Source organism: Danaus plexippus, assembly GCF_018135715.1.
Source record: "Danaus plexippus chromosome 22 unlocalized genomic scaffold, MEX_DaPlex mxdp_33, whole genome shotgun sequence".
Classification (NCBI taxonomy): Eukaryota; Metazoa; Arthropoda; class Insecta; order Lepidoptera; family Nymphalidae; genus Danaus; species Danaus plexippus.
Window position 1 is genome coordinate 1,980,047 of NW_026869856.1, and position 20,657 is coordinate 2,000,703.

Consider the following 20,657-nt stretch of genomic DNA (forward strand, 5'->3'; position numbering starts at 1 on the left):
AATTTTATGATTTGCACGTGTTGCTCGACACTGTAACCTGCCATGGTGGTTTGGGAGGACGGAATGAATATAACACACTGCATTTGACAGCTGTCACTCAAACAACATGGCCGCAATCAGCTGTCAAAGTTCAAGCGTCCCTATTGGAAAACCCCATACAAATCTTTTGTATAGTCAACTACATGAATAAACTTACTTCAATAAAAATAATATGAAAAATTAATATAAACGGGTGTGAATATTATTTGTTTTTCTAATACTATAAATGTGGAAGACTGCACAGCTTGAGATGGATATATAAGTCATAAAATTTTAAAATATTGTTTGATTTAAATTAATAAATAATTTTAAAGTCGGAAAGGTATGAAAGAAAAAAAAATCAGAAGAAATTAAGGAAGGCATGATAATTACGAAGTAAGATTTATAATTAAAGTTCGGCTGGACTAATAAGAGAAATACTTTTAAAAGTAATCACAATTATTGTCATACAAACATAATAATATATATATATATATATACCAAGGAAAATTTTATTCTTTTTTTGATTTAATATTTAATCCAAACAGCTTTATAATTTTGTTTCAAAATTTCTACATTTAATTTTCTCTTATTTAACTTTACACAAATCGTAGACAAACTTGAAAAAAAAAAACAAAGTATCAATTGTTCAGGTTCCGAAATAGTTCGCTTTATATTCGCTTAACTTAATTCATTTAATTTCAGTTGCTTAAAGTCAATTCTTTATTAAAGGCATAAGAAGTGAACACAAAATCATTTCTATCGATAACTATAACATGTTTCCAAAACATTATTGTTAATATTAGTAATATCTCCGTTAGGAGTAAAATATTCTGATATTTGAAATTATTTCATTAATTTAATATAAAAAATACTTTTTTCTGTTTTAACGTATCCCTTTTTAAATCATGTTTCTGTCAATTAGCGGATATCAATAAACGCTCCCGATAAAAGCTGGTCTCGGAACAAAGGTTCGTTAGCGGTTGAAAATTGTGATTGAAGACAAACTTGAACAAGAGAAAAGTTCATTCAGATTAAACAATACACAGAAACTTGTTTTAGATTATTTGTTTCAATAAAATAAGTAATTTTGTTATCATATGTATATTCAGAGTCTAGACAAGATAATTTACAGACGGTCTATCATGTTAAGCTTATAATATGTAGTAATTTCGCGAGAGGTTATTTGAATAAAACTATGATTTTCGGTTATAATACTTTTATTTATTATTTTACATTTTATCTTTCTTAAAAGCGACCTTCATTACGAGTGACCTACACCGTAATGTCGTCTGTCTGGAAAAACAACGTTAAAAAAACAAAATCAATAACAACTAAATACATAATATGTATGAATTCCCAATAAATAAATTTAAAAACTAAAAAAACAATATTTATAATAATGTATACAGATTTAAAACATAATTCTGCGAATAAAAATTTATTTTTTAAGCAAATGAATAGTAAGTAAGTGACTGATCAAATAAATGACATAAAAAAATACGAAACGAGGCAAAGTTCGAACTGAATAATTTATTTCTTCACTTATAACTATCGAGATTGAATATTTTGTTTAAAAAATGCCTATAAAAGATACATTAAATATCGTTTTAATTTCTAGACTAGATCCGTTGTAGATAGTAGCTATATTAATAGAATAGATCTATATTATTTTATCATTTTTTTCTAAGACAGAGAAACTTTTGATTGTTAAAATAAACATACACCGTTATTAGAATAATTCCTATTTTTTTTTAATTACACTTAAAACTATTTTGTTAATGTTCATAGCTCTTTCTTGATAGACAATACTTGTAGTTGCGTATAGAGATGAAATGTATATATTTTTTATTTTTACTATTAAATTGCAATTATAAGATATCTGATCATATAAGTGGATGTCTAGTTTTTAATCTTTTAAGGAATATTTGTATTTAAGAATTATTCACAGGCTTATTTGTATATTGTTTGACCTAACATACCATAGAGACCGCAAACTGAAGAGTAAGTAGCTGGTAAAATGTCGAAAATCTTTAAAATAATTAAAATCAAAGTGGCTTTTAACAATTTTCTTCGATAATCTTTTCTATATATTTTAAGAATGTCAAATTGATCAAAATATCATTATATTTGAATATAAAACTCCCTTATATTAGATTTAATAACCAAGATTTAGGTCCAATTTTTGGTAACTTTAAATTAATTATATTTTAGGGTAGATCGTTTTTGTATTCTAGGAAAGAGTATTAACATTCTTGGGTCTACGAAAATGTAAGAAATATTTAAAGATTTGAATATATCCCATATTTTCTTATATTATTAGCTTTATATACAATAACTTACGAATTTAATTTATTGAATTTGCTGTACTGATACCTCATGTCACCGTTTATACAATACCTATTATGAAATTTAATAACACCATAAAAGCGACAACTTCCCGCGGCCGCGTTAAAGTCAACCATTACAAAAACAGCGTCTAGCAGGCTTCGTCCAACTGATTATAAGGTTTTTTCCTCATTTTACTTTATATACTTCTTCATAGGCCTGATTTTGCACTTACTTGATGAAGATCAGTACTGGGATAACGCTTGACGATGTATTCGTTCATTCAAATAATAAATAAAGAGAACTCATACCTTTTCACAAGAACACTTTTGACTTGGTGAAGTGAACAAGGCGCAATCATCAACTTGGAAATATTCGCCAATTTTGAGCGAGAATTAGTGGAGTATAATTCTATCAAACGATAAATAGAACAAGATGACGTTATTAAGTTGATTTTTTGATTTTCTAAATTCTCCTGGGCTTCCATCATACAAAATCAATTTTAAAAATGGGGTCCCTATTCGTCTGTTAGAGAAATAAAACCCTCCAAACCTAAGTAGCGCTAAAGGTGACTTTGTTGCAACGTCACATAATAGAAGGAAGATGTCCGTGTTCACGATTCGTTCAGTTGCTGCTCAGTGTCCCGGTTATTTGTGATAAATCAAAGCTCAGGGACTTTCTGTTATAATTGTGAATTAGAAAAAGAAAGGAGTCTGTAACATAAAATGTAACTTTTAGATTTTTTTTATAATATAAGACTCAGCAATTTCTTAGTTTTCCTGGAAACGTAGACTGGCCCTGGCCCTTACTTTATATAAATAACGTGTATAATTTGATTTTATCGTTTTATTTTCATTCTCCGGTAATTCCATACATTCCATTATTATCATCAGCTGCGAAGTCCCTCTCATAAATACCTTATTTTTGTTACTTTTTATACCAAATACTATTCCTCTCAGTATTTGAAAAGTAAATAGTTACAAAATCCTCATTTTATTATTCTTTGGTCCAACAATAACCTAAAATTCTTTTAACATCACAAATTTTCATTGTTTCTTGTCCAACTATTTCACAGAAATTTAGAATTCATAAATGTTTAAGATAATACGACCTCATTACATTTCAGATTAATATTTATTTATTATGAAAGATAAACATTAATATATATATTTAAAAATAATAATGAATGTACATGTTGGGGGTTTATTTAATATACCAGACTTTACAAAAATCGTAATAAATTAAGTTTGACTTTCCATTTTTTTTTCGATACCAGCAATTTAGAGATACGTTACATTTTTAAATATAGAGGATGATATTCAAAACAGAGCTACGTTAAAATCACGTTATGGTTTAATGATTTGAGTCTCCCTACTCCGATGGCTGTAATATGACATGCGATAGATGGACGAAAAGAATTGAGGCGATGTAATAAAGCTTTAATAGAGAAATGATATCTACGATTTTCGCGAGTTTTATTCATTTAATTTAATAGAGAAAATTCTTCGCTACTTAAAGATATTACTTTATGAAGATGTTGCATAAGAATATATTAAAGTATTTTAGTCAAAATTACTTATAATTTGAGTTTTTACGGCAAATTTTGTTTTTAGTTTTATAAGAAACAAATTAAGGTTAGGTCTGCATAATAGTAATTTGATATAAAAAAAAAACACTTTAAAAAATACTATAAACACACACTATATTCAAAATGTAGAATTAAAAAATGGAATAAAGATATTAATTTAAATACGATATTAATTACGTGATGCCAATTGCGAATCGAGGGCAGATCGATTGTTCCAGTACTTGAATAATTTCTGTAACCACTATGAATATATTATTAACCGTTGTCAAATAGTGGGCTATTTGCTTCCGTAGATATAAAGCGTTATTAAAATTTTCATATATGTAGAGCAGATGTTTGTATCGTAATTGTATATTTCAATATAATACATAAAGCCTAGGAGATATTTACATAGGAGATTCTCTAAACTTACAAGGTCAAACTTGAATTATATGAATGTTAATTTTTATTAAAAAAAATTTGTAAAATTTTAAATATTATAGGTTATTTCGATACACAAATAAATATAATTATTGATTTTGCATAAAATAAATATTTTCTTATTAATGAAGGAATTAAGGTTGATATTAATGCAAGCCGTCTTGTCTTCAAGCATTAGAGAATTTGATATATGTATTAGGTTAAAGAGACGCTAAACAACTGTTTTAGAATTTGTTAATTTGTATGTTTGCATTGTATGCACACTAACTGTAATGGTAAAAAAATAACGCAAACATTCATAATGCAAATAGAATTACTGTTATTATTTTAAAATTACTTAGACGTTACTAAGCTGGCTATGCACAAAAATCGTTTAACGTTTTCAAATGAAAGTGTTTTTCCGAAAATCTCATTATATTAAACTCAATTTTGAGAATTTTTAAAAATTTTGGTATTATGAGAAGAAAATATTTCTCATATATTAATATATTAATTACTCCGACCGCACTCAGACGAAAATGCAATGAAAAAGTGTAAATATTGATGATAATCTCCGAGAGCACTTTTACTGATCCCACAGGAATGGTCACCGTGGTTTATCAAATAGAATACAGTACTATACAATGCTTAACAGAATATATAAATCGAAATCGATAATTAATTTATTGGTCGTATGGTGGTATACAATGCAGTACAAGCAGTGACTTTGTATTAAAATTTAATTTGGTTCTTTCGAGTTGGTCTTTGTATCCCATGTCACTTTACATGCGGCGAAATAAGGGCAAATTGACAAGCTCTTGCCAGAGAAACCGAGAAAAATACGGTAGCTGCAGTGGCTCGTAAAATTAAAATAATAAATTTTTGTTTCATAAACATTTAAATTGTTATATGAACAAATTTTGGGAGTTTAATTTTAATTTTGTTTTGTTATAATTACATTACGTTACTATATTCTTAGAAACAAGGTAAGAATTGACTTTTTAAAAATTAACATTTGATACAATTCCACCGCAAATATATTAAATTTACACAAAAATAAAAACAATTCTAAATGAATAACTTTCAACTATCGTGATTTAAACTAATCGTTACATGAAATCCGAATATAACACAATCGAAAGATTTAAACACACTTCTAAAATCTACTAACGACTAAACTATCACACCAACGCGCGTTACGAACGAAAAAGAGCCCTGATGTCCTCTGACAACTGCTTATATGTCGTTTGAGTCTCTCCTACCCTCTCATATTCCTACATAGATTCTCTCCTACTCCCACAATATTATATAATTAGCACTCAGTAGTATAAAATATCCGTAATATTAAAAAATATTAATAAATATCAAAAATACTCTCGTTTAAAATAACATAATATATATAGACGAGAAGGTAAGAAAAACCTGCAGCTACTGAGACGAAACCTCCCAAAAACAGCCTTTTGATTTCCTTTCAATGACTAATGAATTATTTTTATTTAAAATTGTGTTTGTAAAAATTTTATCAAAATGTTTGAATCAAATAAAGTAAAACGGAACTCTATATATATATTGCAACCACGTTCAATAAATAAATATCAAGTGATGAACTGCAGCTAACTTTATGAAGATTTACGAGTATTGAGTGATCCAAAATTAACGTTGCCAGCTATTCAATTTGACAGACCTATACTATGGATACTTTCAAGGGATACAAAAATATATTTCATTCACTTTCAATTTAATTTTATTATTTTTTATTACGAATTATTGTGACAGTAGAACGTTAAAAAAATCATTTTTTTTTTATATATTCCACGTTTACTTTACCATGTTTTTAGCTTGAAATGCTCTTAATATAAATGTGAATAAAGTGGGAACATTAACAAAGCCTTTTATCTATGTATATGGATAAGAATGTGCGGCATCTGGTTGTACAACTAATCGAACTCATCATCTTATTGAGTTTTGGCATTAAGTATTTTAATGTATAAGCATTAGCAAAAGTAAGTTTAAATAAAATTTTGATATATTTTATATTCAATAATCTTGTTACCTGAAAAAAAATAGCAATATATACTTTATTATAAATGACAATAATGTCATTAGATATTCCATAATGTATACAGAGCATTTGTTTTAAAACCTTCGGGGACCAACCGCCAATTAACCTACTGAAGGGGAGCTTCAGTTATCCTGCTCTAGAAAAAAACAATGTCTGTAGAAGAAGATAATATTAAGTAAATAATAGTTATCATTTTAGTATCATATATAAGTTTTATAATTTTAAATAATTGAAGATATTTTTTGTATGTGTAATGTATTTTTTCTTTTTATAAATTTAAACGAATTGTTTAATGGTAATAAACAAAACAGACTTATAATACGCATTAGAGTTCAAAATAAATTATGAATGTATTAATTATACTATAACGTTATATAAAGAAGAATGTAAAGAAAAAAGATATGAAAAAATACGTATACATATTTCAATGAATTCAACAAAAAGAAAACAAAATAAAAAAAATATCAACAAATGTGTCATGTTTATTTGATACAACAAAAGATAAAACAATATATTTCCAAGGCAGGAATCTATTTGCATAATAAGATGAATTCCATTTACGTATATTCGCTTGTTTTAGAAAACGAGTACTTTTAATGACTTTCATTTAATATTATTTGTAAAAGCATTTGTCATATAAGAGTTTTATTCGAAAAGTGTGAGTTATTATTTTATTTTAATAAAATAAAACACTTAAGTTTCTTTAGTGATTCACAAAAATTAGTTTACGTTCTCAATAGATACTATTGAAAACATATGTATATAATATATTCATAGTCATTTAAAAAAAGTTTAAATAATCTTTCATATTTTTTTTTGTCTTTCTGATTATCATGCAAAATATTTGAAAAATCTTAAAGTCTAGAAGTTTAATTGACAGCTATAAAATGCGGTACTTAAATTATGTTTCTATTTTATCTATCATGTCATCTGTCATAGAGAGAAGTTTTTTTATACATTTTTTAGAACAACAAAGGAGTGGAGTCTACGTTATGGTACTACTGCGATTACTGGCTTCCATCACTTTTCCATAATGGATCGAACAAAGTAAAGTTTTTGCAGATTTGGTAATTCAAACCATTGAAGCCACTCTTTGAAATAATAATATTCTATTTTATAATATTTATATATTCTTCAAAATAGGTGCAATTTATTTCATAGCGACTGTAGTTAGCGACGTAATTAATATTGCAGTATTTATATTATTTTAATAATCAAGAATAATATTCGTTTTTATGAAAAAAAAATATAATAATGAAATTAATTTAAAACTATACAAGGATGGATTTAATATGGATATGAGGGTGCAATGTTGGAAAAATTTAAAAATACAGTACACACATCTTTAGGTACTTTAATACCCGTTCATTTTGTAAACTATATTTTTAGGAGGTTTTTTAAATACTATAAAATATTGCATATAGTTCTCCCAATTACTGAATATCAATAAAAGTTTTTATTAAAATGAAGGTTCGTTGGAGGCCGAACTCTGAAATTGAAGACAAATTTAAACAACAGAAATTTTCATTCAGATTAACTGTCGGAGGCTTTAATATAAATATAATTTTGAAATTAAATAATTTTGCTAAATATATATTAATTTGAAAATGTTTTTATTAATTAATATACAACCAAATGGGATAGTATAAAAATATATTACAAGTTGTAATCTAACGCACATCATCGTAATTTTTTTTTTCTACAGGTAATTAAATGAAGGCCGGTTTGAAAAAATTATGCACAAGAATCCCCTTGTATCTACACAGGACCGTTTTTTGTGACTAAATGTCGGCGTGACGTTTTTCTTGCTATTAAGAAACCATTTGATATTCCTCATTATTGAACCCGCCATGTTTGAACTGACAAGTGTCGAAATTCTGGTTTTGTAACTGATATTGAAAGTTTTTCACAGTAGTCCTATGTCATAAATAATCGATGTTTTTTTTAAATTGTTTTATAGGGTTTTCCATTAAGGGCGCTTGATCTTTGAAATGCAAAAAAAAATACATGTAGGAAAGATATTTGCAAAATTTTTTTTTTATTTGGAAGGTCTATCGACCCCATTATGTATGGAATATGACATCATTCAAATGACCGCCACGGCTTCGGTTGGTGGCGCGCACACGAAAGGTCCAATTTTCGATGACTCTGGCGCACAAATCGGGCTGTATTTGATCGATGGCGTGGCGTATGTTGACTTTGAGGGCATCGGTGGTTTGCGGCTTGTTGGCATAGACCTGCGACTTAAGAAAACCCCACAAGAAAAAGTCCAGCGGGGTCAAATCGCACGATCTCGGTGGCCAGTTCACGTCGCCTCCGCGCGAGATGACCATGTCCAGAAATTGCTCGTGCAGAACTTCCATCGTAGCGTGTGCTGTGTGGCACGTAGCGCCGTCCTGTTGAAACCACATGTTGTCCAGATCCATATTCTCGATTTCAGGCCAAAAGAAGTTGGTTATCATCGACCGGTATCGCTCACCATTGACGGTGACGGCCACACCATTATCGTTTTCGAAAAAATACGGACCAATCACGCCTCCGGCCCAAAATTCGCACCAAACAGTCACTTTCTGCGGGTGCATTGCCACTTGGTGAACCTCGTGTGGATTGGTCTCGTCCCAAATACGGCAATTTTGCTTGTTGACATAGCCATTCATCCAAAAATGCGCCTCGTCGCTGAAGATGATTTTTTTGCCAAAATCGGCGTCAACTTCCAACTGCTCTAATGCCCAGTCAGCGAACACACGGCGCTGTCTATGGTCATTAACCTTGAGCTCTTGGGTCAGCTGGATCTTGTATGGGTGCAGGCTCAAGTCACAACGCAAAATTCGCCAAGTTGTCGTCTGCGAAAGGCCGAGTTCCTGTGCGCGACGCGGAATTGACTGCCGCGGGTTTTCGAGGACACTGTCGCGCACAGCGGCGATATTCTCGGCAGATCTCGCGTTACGTTGACGCACGGGAACCGGCTGATTGTTAACTGACCCGGTTGACTCGAATTTGTCCACCAATCGACGGATAGTCGACTCGGCAGGACGATCATCGCGACCGTAAAACGGGCGAAGTGCGCCGAACGTTGCTCGAACTGAAGACCCATTTTCATAAAACAATTTTATGATTTGCACGTGCTGCTCGACACTGTAACCTGCCATGGTGGTTTGGGAGGACGGAATGAATATAACACACTGCATTTGACAGCTGTCACTCAAACAACATGGCCGCAATCAGCTGTCAAAGTTCAAGCGTCCCTATTGGAAAACCCTATATAAGTGCGAGACATGTCTTACCTAATGACTAATACTGTAACCTAATAATAAACTAAATATTCAGGTTGTACAGTAATATAATGAGATCTAAGATTTTCGCGAGTATTCATTTAAATGAAACTAGTATTATTTGGATTTACTACGCGGATTTTATTATTTAAAACCTACATAATCCCGACGTTTCGGTTACTTTGCAGCAACCGTGATCACGGGCACACCTCGTCTGCCCAGTTTCATTGTACAGTAATATCATTATATTTGTACCATCTCGTTTTCGGATTAAATATGTTATTATTTCTATTTAAAGGTTTATCAAAATCTCATTTCGCATATATACGTATTTAGTTTTTCTAGTTATATCTATAATACTATTGTTTTAATTGTAACTTGCATTTAGTTTACAACCTAAATAAACCTTACTTAATTAGAATAAACCTTACTTAATCAGAAACTACACGTGTACATTCTCCCTGGGCCACACTACATATTTAAAAATATATGGATAGGATAACCTATTCTAGGTAAATATGCTCTTAAGCATAAAATTATCAATTAGAAGACGAATTTTTCAGATCAAATCGCTGCAACATACGGTTTAAAGATACACAACTTCGTCTTCTTCTTCCTGGAAATTTATCCCAGCCTTAGCCAGGGTCTGCCTTCCTGCTCAAACTCCTCCACTTTGTCCGGTCTTAAGCATCCTCGGTGGTAAGTCCATTGGCTCTCATATCCTGCTTCACGGTGTCCAGCCATCACTTTCTTGGGCGTCCTGGGGGTCTTGCTCTAGGGACCGACATATCAAGGCAAATTTTTCCGATGTAGTTCTCAGGTCGGCGTGCAACGTGGCCATACCATCTCAGGCGACTCTCCTGAAGCTTATCCGCTAAGTCACGGACTCCAAGACTACCTCGGATAAATGTGTTACGTATACGGACAGCCCGCGTTACGCCACACATCCACCTCAGCATCTTCATCTCCGTGACGTGAAGTCCTGAGTGTGCCTGGACAGTGTTGGCCAACATTCGCTTCCATATAAGAGAACCGGTCGGATTATGCTCTTGTATATTATTCCCTTGAGCTTGGGCGGTATTTTGCGGTCGCAGACCACACCTGTGACCTCACGCCATTTCGCCCAAGCAGCGCTGATCCGAGCTTGGATATCGTGATCGATGCCTCCGGACTCATGCAGAATAGATCCAAGGTACCTGAACTTTTCCGACTTAACGGCTGGTTCAGGATCTATATGGATAGTGCAAGAGTCCGGGCTTCCGCAAGCCATGTACTCGGTTTTCGTCACATTTAGTTTAAGACCCCGTTCTCAAGCGTACCCTTCCAGAGGTTCACTCTTTGCTCCAGCGTCAACCTGCTCTCATCAATGAGCGCTATGTCATCGGCATACATCATCAGCCATGGAGGCTGGTCCTGGATGTTAGCCGAGACAGTGTCCAGCACTACAATGAATAAGAAGGGGCTAAGAGCCGAGCCTTGGTGAACCCCCACTGAGATCGGAAAGGGTTTTGTATCGCCAACAGCAGTCCTAACCATTGAAACGGAATCGCGGTACATGTCTCTGATGATGTCAATATAGGCCTCAGGGATCCCTTTGAATCGCAATCGTCATAATGGTAAAACTTCGTCATAATGGTAAAACTGTCAATAAAGAAAAGGACTTCAGTAATGTTTAGACTTTTTATAATTTCTATAAGTTATTTAATAACTTCAGAAAGTAACTATTTAGATGTAACTTATGAATATTAACAAAAAACGAACCACAGTATTGGCTTTTTTGAGTATATGTGATTAAATTATATAAGTTTCTGGCTACTAGTAGACTAATTTTGAACTGAGGGTGTTTTTAAGAACTCGCTTTGATTAAGAAATCTAACTTCGATTGCATCGTGCTCTTTTTTTCTTATATTTTTCGTTTTTACTTTGTTTGTTGCTTTACGTATTTAAATTTTAAGTAACAGTGAGATGAATACCTGAATTAAAATTCAAATAAATTATGCGTAATACAATTTTATCTCACGACCTCCTGAGAATAGAATTTAAACCCTCACAAATGAAGCTTTGATGTAATAAGTCGGGGGAGTTTACGTTATATATAATATTAAAACTTTTTATTTATTTATTTAAATTTTAAGTCATGATTTGTAACATGATATTACTGATCATGATACATTATTGTGTTCACCTCTAGTACTTAAATACTATAAAAATCACTTGAGATTTAAATGTGTCATTTTAAACTAAACTTAATAATTAGACCATGAAAATGATAATAAAAAATGATCACACAAACATCCAACACTAAATTTTAATTTCACTCACTCTGCGTATAATAATACTGAATCATATCAGCCTTAGATGCTGTGCCGAGAGCCTCCTCCTTCTATCTAGTTCTTGAAAAACAGTAATATGACATGCGACAAGATATAATAAAAAAGTAATTAACAAACCCGTATTCATTAATCGGAAGTAAAATGTTGTAGAGAAGTTTGTATACAACAGAAAATTATTATACTTTTTTAGGACTAATTGATAGTGTAACGATTGAATTATTACGCATCAAAATCAAAGCAAAGCCTAAAATTCAGACAAGGAACTAACATATTGGTAAATGTTTTTTTGTACATGTTTATAGATGTACGTATGTGTGAGTTATTCTTATTACTTAAGCAAATTCTGTAGAAAGAATTTAAAAAAATATATTATATTCTACCCTATTATTTCCATCTACTTATTGTTGAATCACATTTTCGATACGTTATTTTACTCGGACAAAATTTAAGCTTGGTATGATTTTTAAAAATATATTATAATCTCTTATGAAACATTACAAGTGTACGACTTCTTTAATAAATAAGCAATATATATTTCACTGTACAATACAAGTAAGGAATGGGATATTACGAATAAATCTATTGAGGTTGCAGAATAAAATCTTCTGTTTTATAATAAATAACGAAACCGAACAGGTTTATTTCTTTTGTTAACTTTAGATTAGCAAGTTAAAATGTTTCCGGGAAGCTTTTTAATGAGAATTGCAATAAGCAATTGAAAAAATATTTTTAGAATATATACATGTTAAAAATTTCATTGAACAGTTTAATCTTTATACATTATACCTATTGTATGTGGGTTTTTCTTGAAACCATACTATTCACTTAAATAGGTCAAATATTTTCGCGTCTTTTATCGTAATAAATTTCCATATCTACATTTCTTTCTCAAAGAAATAAATGCGAGTCGAGAAAAAAACATTAACCTACTTTATTAAAATAAGAAAACTTAAATAAAATTGTAGACATACACATTAAGATTTCTCTACCTATTTTTCCCCATGGTGTGCCCACGGAAGAATATTTATTGAAAATCGTTATGGCATTCGAAAGAAAAAACCTTAAGTGTTAGTAAGTAGGTAATTTTAATTTGTGACGCATATGCAACATATAATTTTATAGGAAATTACTAAGCTCAGTTTTAGTTAGTGAGCAATACTAGAACTAATACGATCTTCGTAACTAACACTAATCTAAAGTTTGTTTGCTTTCAATATATAAGGCTACATAAATGTGACGGTAGACCAGAAACTTAAGCAACGTTCGGGTGTTTGAAAACTACATTGATTATTAAGAATCTCTTTAATTTTAGAATTTTTTCAAAACATACAGTTGCCTAAATTAAAGATAAAGAAACATTTCACTTGCTTTAATTCGATATTTTTTGTCTTTGTGCGTAACATACATACACACAAAGTTTAGTTTTTAAATAGTTGGATTTGTGAACTATAACTAGCCTTAAAATCGATTATGCTTAATTATATACAAATGAATTATTTCAGACTGAGAAGATTTTATCTGGGCGTTGTTGTACCCTGTTATATAATTGTACAAGAAGAATAATATTTAAAACTTTTTAAAGTATACACTATATAAGATATGATTAGTATTGAAGTTACAAATAAAATCCAAATTAAATAAAATATTTCATCACGATGTAACTTAAAAAAAAAACATACCCTTTTGTCGTATTATTATATAAAAAAAAGATTGTATTTGAATTTAAATATAAAATTGAAGTATATCTCTAACATATTCGTGTTTTAAAATAATACAAAAGTTCAAATTAATTATTAATATCGTAAAAAAAATCTTTAATTATAAATATATTTTAATTTTTTTTTGTTCCTGCTATCGAATATCGAATAAAATTTGAATATGAGATGAAATAGGCGATCTCAATTCCGGACCGCGGGCAGATCGTTTGTTCCAGTTATTCAGTAATTCCTATGACCGCTATGAATACATCATTAAATTTAGTTAGAGGATAAATCGTTTACATTCGTAGACTTAAAGTATTAACGGATTTGTCGAATCGACAAATAACTGTATTTTATTTAATATATATTTCGATTCAAATGCTGTAAAGTGAATTTATTTTTATAAGGCAATACAATTAATTGCATGCATTATATATACTGAAGTCTCTTTAATTGTATTTCACTGATTCAATGTAGTCATACATCGAAAACTTTTATCGAATTATGACCGATTATTGGCAACACAATATCCTGTTAGAATAATACGTTAAGACAACTTGTGTATTATATTTCGTTGAATAAGCAAATACAACTATGTATGCGTCTAAACTGATGAATAAATAATGAGATCTAAGACTTTCGCGAGTATTCAGTTAAATGAAACTAATATTTTTCGGATTACTACGGGTATTTTATTATTTTAAAAAACTTCATACTTCCAACGTTTCGGTTATTCACGTTTCACGGATCACGGTCGCTGAAAAGTAACCGAAACGTCGGGAGTATGAAATTTTTTTAAATAATATAATACGCGTAATATATGTAGTCCGACAAATATTAGTTTTATTTATTTGATAAATTAATGTATAACATTTTAGTTTTATTATGTGACGAAGGTTTTCTGTAAAAATCAGAGTATTTATTTCTTTTAAAACTTATTCTAATAAAATAAAAAAGATTAAATTGAGGGATATAACGATAGTTACTTGTACGAACTATGTTTAGGTCATAGCTCGAATCACTTTCGTGTTGATGAAATGTATGTTTTCTGTTACTTATGATTAGTTAATATTACGTAATGCAAAGTCACGATTGACGATTGTTTGGAAATCGCAGGAATAAATATAGATGACAACGTAAAGCAAATTTTGTGAAGACGCATTGATTTCAATTAATTCAACAGTAATGATTCGAGCTATAAAATCTGACCGATTCATTGAAGCGCTCGAAACGATGCATGAATTACGAATATTGACTTCAATTTTATTGGTGTTGTATTTATATGTAGTTGTAAATGAATGGTTTCTCAGGAAGAATAAAAATTAATTTTTATTACTGGGTCTACTACACTAGCTTTGTGCATTCTTGGTTCTAAATGTCATCAATACAATTAATAATATAACAAATCACAAATGAAATATAAATTATATGAAAATATATTGTGATTATAACACAAAGATATGTGTATTGCAAAATTAGAATATATTTATTTCTAAGGACTTTTTTTATCTTAGTTTATCTTTATCATTCTATCTATCATTTCAAAATGAATTAAACAGATCAGAACAAAGTGATATGCATCTCTTTTCCTCATGCTTACACTAAAGAATAGCAATAGATTCTTTTACCTTATAATTTAGTTGTCTTCAAGGCTCTTACCATGATAGAAAAGTTCTTACTGAAATAGTGAGTTCATCACCTATAACTTAATTTCCACTTATCGTCAGATAAAAGCCACTTATTGTCAGACACCCCCAATAAATAAAAAAATATGCTTAGATATTTAAGTAACTTTTATTTATCTTGATGAATCTTAGTCGAGGACCTTATGTTCTTCATAAGTACCATTTATAAGCTAGTGTGATTATTTTCGACATACCTAGTAGAAAAGTAAATTGATATTAGGAGAATCAAATACAAATATAATATAAACATAAATGTAACCATATCCGGCCATTAATATCTTTGTTTTTGTGATTAGTAGGAATATAATTTTTGTTTACGGCTGGAACAAATATTTCAGAGATATATTTAAAATATTGGAAATATCTCGAATAATAATCCTTGTTTTGTTTTAATTAGTTATGTACATGCTTATATTTACTTATATAAATACATTTTATAAAAGAAATAAAATTCTTCTAAAAAGTATTGTTTTAAATAAAACCTCAATCGTAAAAGTTTCTATTATTATGTAGCTAAGAATAGGTACGCCCAGTATCCGAAAAACTTAGTTTCATTTTAGTGAGTACACGCGGAAATCTTACGTATGTAAACAATAATGATTTTTTCAAATATAAAATAAAAAATAAAATATTTATTCGTGATGTAATTTTTTTATTGCAACAGTATTTTGTAGCCACCCTGGAAGACACCTTAAAAACATTGTTCGAAATTTAAAATTTGAATAATGTACTATTTTCACTGAAATAGAATTATTGTGATTTTTTGTTAATATTTTCAATATTAGCGGCTGTAGTTTGTAAATATTTTTTTCTAAAAATTTAAGACGTAAGAGACTGGACGTTATCAAAATATATTATAAATAAAATCTAAAATTGGTGTTGAGACTATACGTTTTCTGTTCCTGAATGATGATTCTCACCGTAAATGGGTGACATACAAAAGGGTATTTGTTTTTCCTTATTTACTGTTCATGTACTAGTGTCATATATTTTAAAATCAATATACATATTATAAAACAGAGTCACTCACCGCGTCTGTCTGTCTGTTCGCGATAAACGGAAAAACTACTGCACCGATTATCAAACTGCAGTTATCACCACTCGATAGCGTGATTCTCGAGAAAGGTTTTAGAATATGGGTTGTTAAGTTTTTGTATTTGTATTTACTTGTGTGTACATTAACGATATTTGTTGAAGATGTCGGGGAAACATGAGCCGTCCGAGAGCTTTTAACGAAAACACTGTATAAAATTTTTGAGATATAACAAAATAATATATCGTGGAATTGTGTATTTTATATAGGTCTACAGAAAAATCCCCGGTGACATATGTCTATACCTTAAGGATAACATACTATATCCATTTTAGAACTTTTAAAAATTGGCATTCTTAAAACGTTTATTGGAAAACTATTTACATGAATACGGTATTAAGGCTTATCAAAATAGATTACTTCGTGTTGAAACCTACATAAATATCTGTAAATTACTTTTTAAATCATTTAAATCCGGGATACCGTTTGAAAGTTATCATAATATAAGTTTAATAATTCTCAAAATTAAATATGCTATTTTATATTTTTTGTAAAGAGCCCGTGCAAGACAAGGGCTGGTACCTAGTTGTCTTATAAATATGAATGCACATGGAAAATAATCATGAAAGCTAACTTTAATTCCAATAAATGTGTGTAAACAAAGCTTTATTCAAAAGAAAAGTATTTTTAATAGCTAATATTTCTTTTTTCTCACCGTTATCTGCATTTAAAAAAAGATTCCAAATGTGTTACCCCGTTAAGGAGAACACAGCAATTCATACAGATAAAACATCTATTAATATCTTTTAATAATAGCAAATGTCAAAATTCTCACATTCAAAGTATAATTAAGTGATGTCTCAGGTATCATTGTTTAATACCTTTTCAGTATGAATATAAATGGAATTGATTTAAATTTAATCAAAACATATGACTCATAAAATGTGCTAACGTTTACTGTGGTTGTGAAATTACAAGCTACTTAAAGTGAAAAAATGGAAACCAATTTTATATTAATAATTACATCAAAAGATCTATGAATTTAATTATTTAATAAAAAATAAAGAAATTTAAAGCTAGATCTTTGGAACTAAATAAGTTTCGCAGAAGAAACGTGGTTAGAAAGTAATTATAGTCAGTAATTGTTAAGAAAGAATAACGAGATTGAGTTTTGTTTTAAAATTGTATAAGCAATTAAAAGAAACAGAATAAGGATGAGAATCTTTACTTCAAACTCTACTATAAATAAGGTAATTAAAACATTATTAACACATAGCATAAGCAAACTATCATTTTATCTTACAGCCCATATATAGATTATATAAGAATACCTATATTAATAAATGTTAGGTTAAAAAAGTCATGTGTAAAATGTATCCAAAACACAGTTATTATTCATAGTTACCCGCTCTGCGATTAATCTCTCAGGTTCGTCAAACGCGAGGATTTTTCACTTATAATCTGATGTACTTATAACAGGTTTATATGCTCAGGGCTATGCAATGCAATAATATTAGAAGGTCAGATAACAATTTCTGTTTGGTATCATTAATTCATTTCAGTGATTTTAATTTCAAATACTAACAAACTTTTGTCCACTCTGGATTTAAACTTCAGAGCAAAAGCAAAAAAAAAGCTTTATCAATCTTCCTACATTTTCGCACTTTGGAGTAGTTCAGCTAGAACTCTATCCATTTTTAGGTTTTTTCTTTTATCATTCTAATTGCATTTACATTCACTTTAAAGTTTGTAAGTCAATGTCTTGGTTTAAATGATATGCTTTTAATTTAAAAAAAAAAATATAATCCTTATATAATATTATAGGACAAAAATTTTATACAATGGGTATATGACCTGACTTTTTATTATTTTCATAGAAAATGTTTTTAGTTTTTATTTTTAATTTGAGCCAGATTGGGCCACTTTAATCTAATTCAAATACGACAGAATATTTTGAAAAATATATTCAAATGGTTTTGTTTCCTTAGCTAAAGTTGCAACAAAAGAAACAGCCTCTTCTTTTTCCACTCGTGTTTTCACCAAACGTAAATCTGTCATACTATATAACCCAGTAATTAGGAAATTAATTACAAATAACATGTATACTTAAAAGTTCATAGCTGTAGTAATAGTTTAAATTGTTACTTATTTTACTTTATGACAAAAAAAAAAAACTTTAAATTTTGAACACTATAATTATTACACAGTTAATAGACTAAACTATTGAATAAATTTTTGTATTCATTGTTAGTAATAATTATTTATAATTATTTAAATTTTGATGTCTTTATAATTCTAAGCTTAAAGTTATTTATATTCTGATATTAATTAGAAATTCTTATGTTACTAAACTAGCGCCATCTGTATATTTGTTATAATAGTGTGAATTTATGTTAATAATATTTCTGTACAGTAATTTAAATGGTCAAATACATAACAATTGATTTTATAATTTATAATTAGAGCCTTAGCATGTCTTACGTAATGTTCAGTTTTTATTATTTAATGGAAACTCTTATGAGGGAATCTATCGCCCTTTTGTATGATATTTTAACATAAATATGCTACTTTCGCATACTAAAAATAAGTTGTAAGTGGTGGGCTGGGGATTTGGTTACGAATTGTGGAGCAATAAACATCGAAGTGGAAGTACTGACTAAAATTATTTCTAACAATATATATTGAATTAAAACCGTGTCTACGATAGTGGACTTTGTCGAAGCATATGTTACCCTCGTAGAATTAACTGCATTGATGTGAATTCTGACTCTACTTTACAAAGCTGTCAGACTCGGTATTCAAAACCGGCGACTATAACCATTGATTCAGTAAATGCATTTTCATAAACATGTTGACCGTCTGTCATGTGACGTAGAATTAGTGTGAACTCATTTGAAAAAACAAGACATTGATACAAAACATTTTTATACATTTTTTTTGCTATCATCCAGACCATTTTATTTTTAAACTAATAACGTAAAAGTAACAAGCTGTTTTAAACTACAATTTAGAAAAATTAAGGGGAATACATTAATTCAAAATGCGTTACGACTTGACCTTAAATTAAATTATCATTTATATATTATCTTAAACTATATTTACATGTGTTGGCAATTTTTTTAAAGTAATAATCTTTTCTGTTTTATTAAGTTTCTTTTTTATGATATGAACTTACTTTAAATGTATCAAGTCGTAAAGCAGGTTTTAAGTATACAAAATAATATATAATATTTGTATTATTCCAAGTTCCTGTGGTCGCCAGCAGTTCTTAATTTCTGAAGCCGTTTCAATAATTAGATAAATTTCGGCTTCTTCCTTGAGAAGTGACCCTGATAACTAAAGTAGTGCATACCGGTAGAAAAATTTAAAAAACTAACAAAATTTTGTATGCAATTTAATTTAAAATTAGACGTAAATAAAAATATCTGTTTTTGCTTACAAAGTAATCAACGACATGAAATAAAATTAGTACACTTTATATTAGTGCATTTGAAAATGAATTTTGTTAAAACGATCATGAATTTAAAATTATTTTGCAATCAAAGTTATTTCCGCGGTTGTAAAAATTTTAATATAATGTCAAATATTTTAATTTTATTCGTCTTTTTACAAGTGTATAAAAGTATTTCAATGTAATAAGATATTGAAAAACTACGAAAGGCTATCAATTTCTTCTCAAAGACGAATAAAATGATATATTTTTATGACTTATAAAATGAAATGAAATCGTTCATTAATTTAGGTTTTTATGAACTGTTATTAAAAATACTCTTTATTGTAATATTTTTATGTAAATATCTGATACAGTAGCTACTTATATGCTATCATTTAGTAGGAAATAGAAAACAAATAGTACTAATAAAATATAAATAAAAAAAATTACATATCACAATCTAGGCGCTTAAAGTTCTTTCATAGATTTAGTACAAAAACCTTCCTAGAAAGTAGAGTTAAAAAAATAATCCGTCGAATTTTTAGTGACTTAAAAAAAATATAGGAATCAAAAAGTAATGAGTATAAATCAAAAATTAAATAGAATTAAATATTTAGAAGAAATATCCCGAACAAAGTCAAAGAGAGAAATAGCTTAAATTCATGATTCAGTTAAATGAATTGCTTGTTGCTTATTGACGCTGAAAAGAATTCCTTTCAAGTTAGTTTTTTAAAAATGTAATCACGTGAATTAATAAAATTTTAATTTATATCAAAAGATTTCAATTAACATTTTGCCAATTAGGA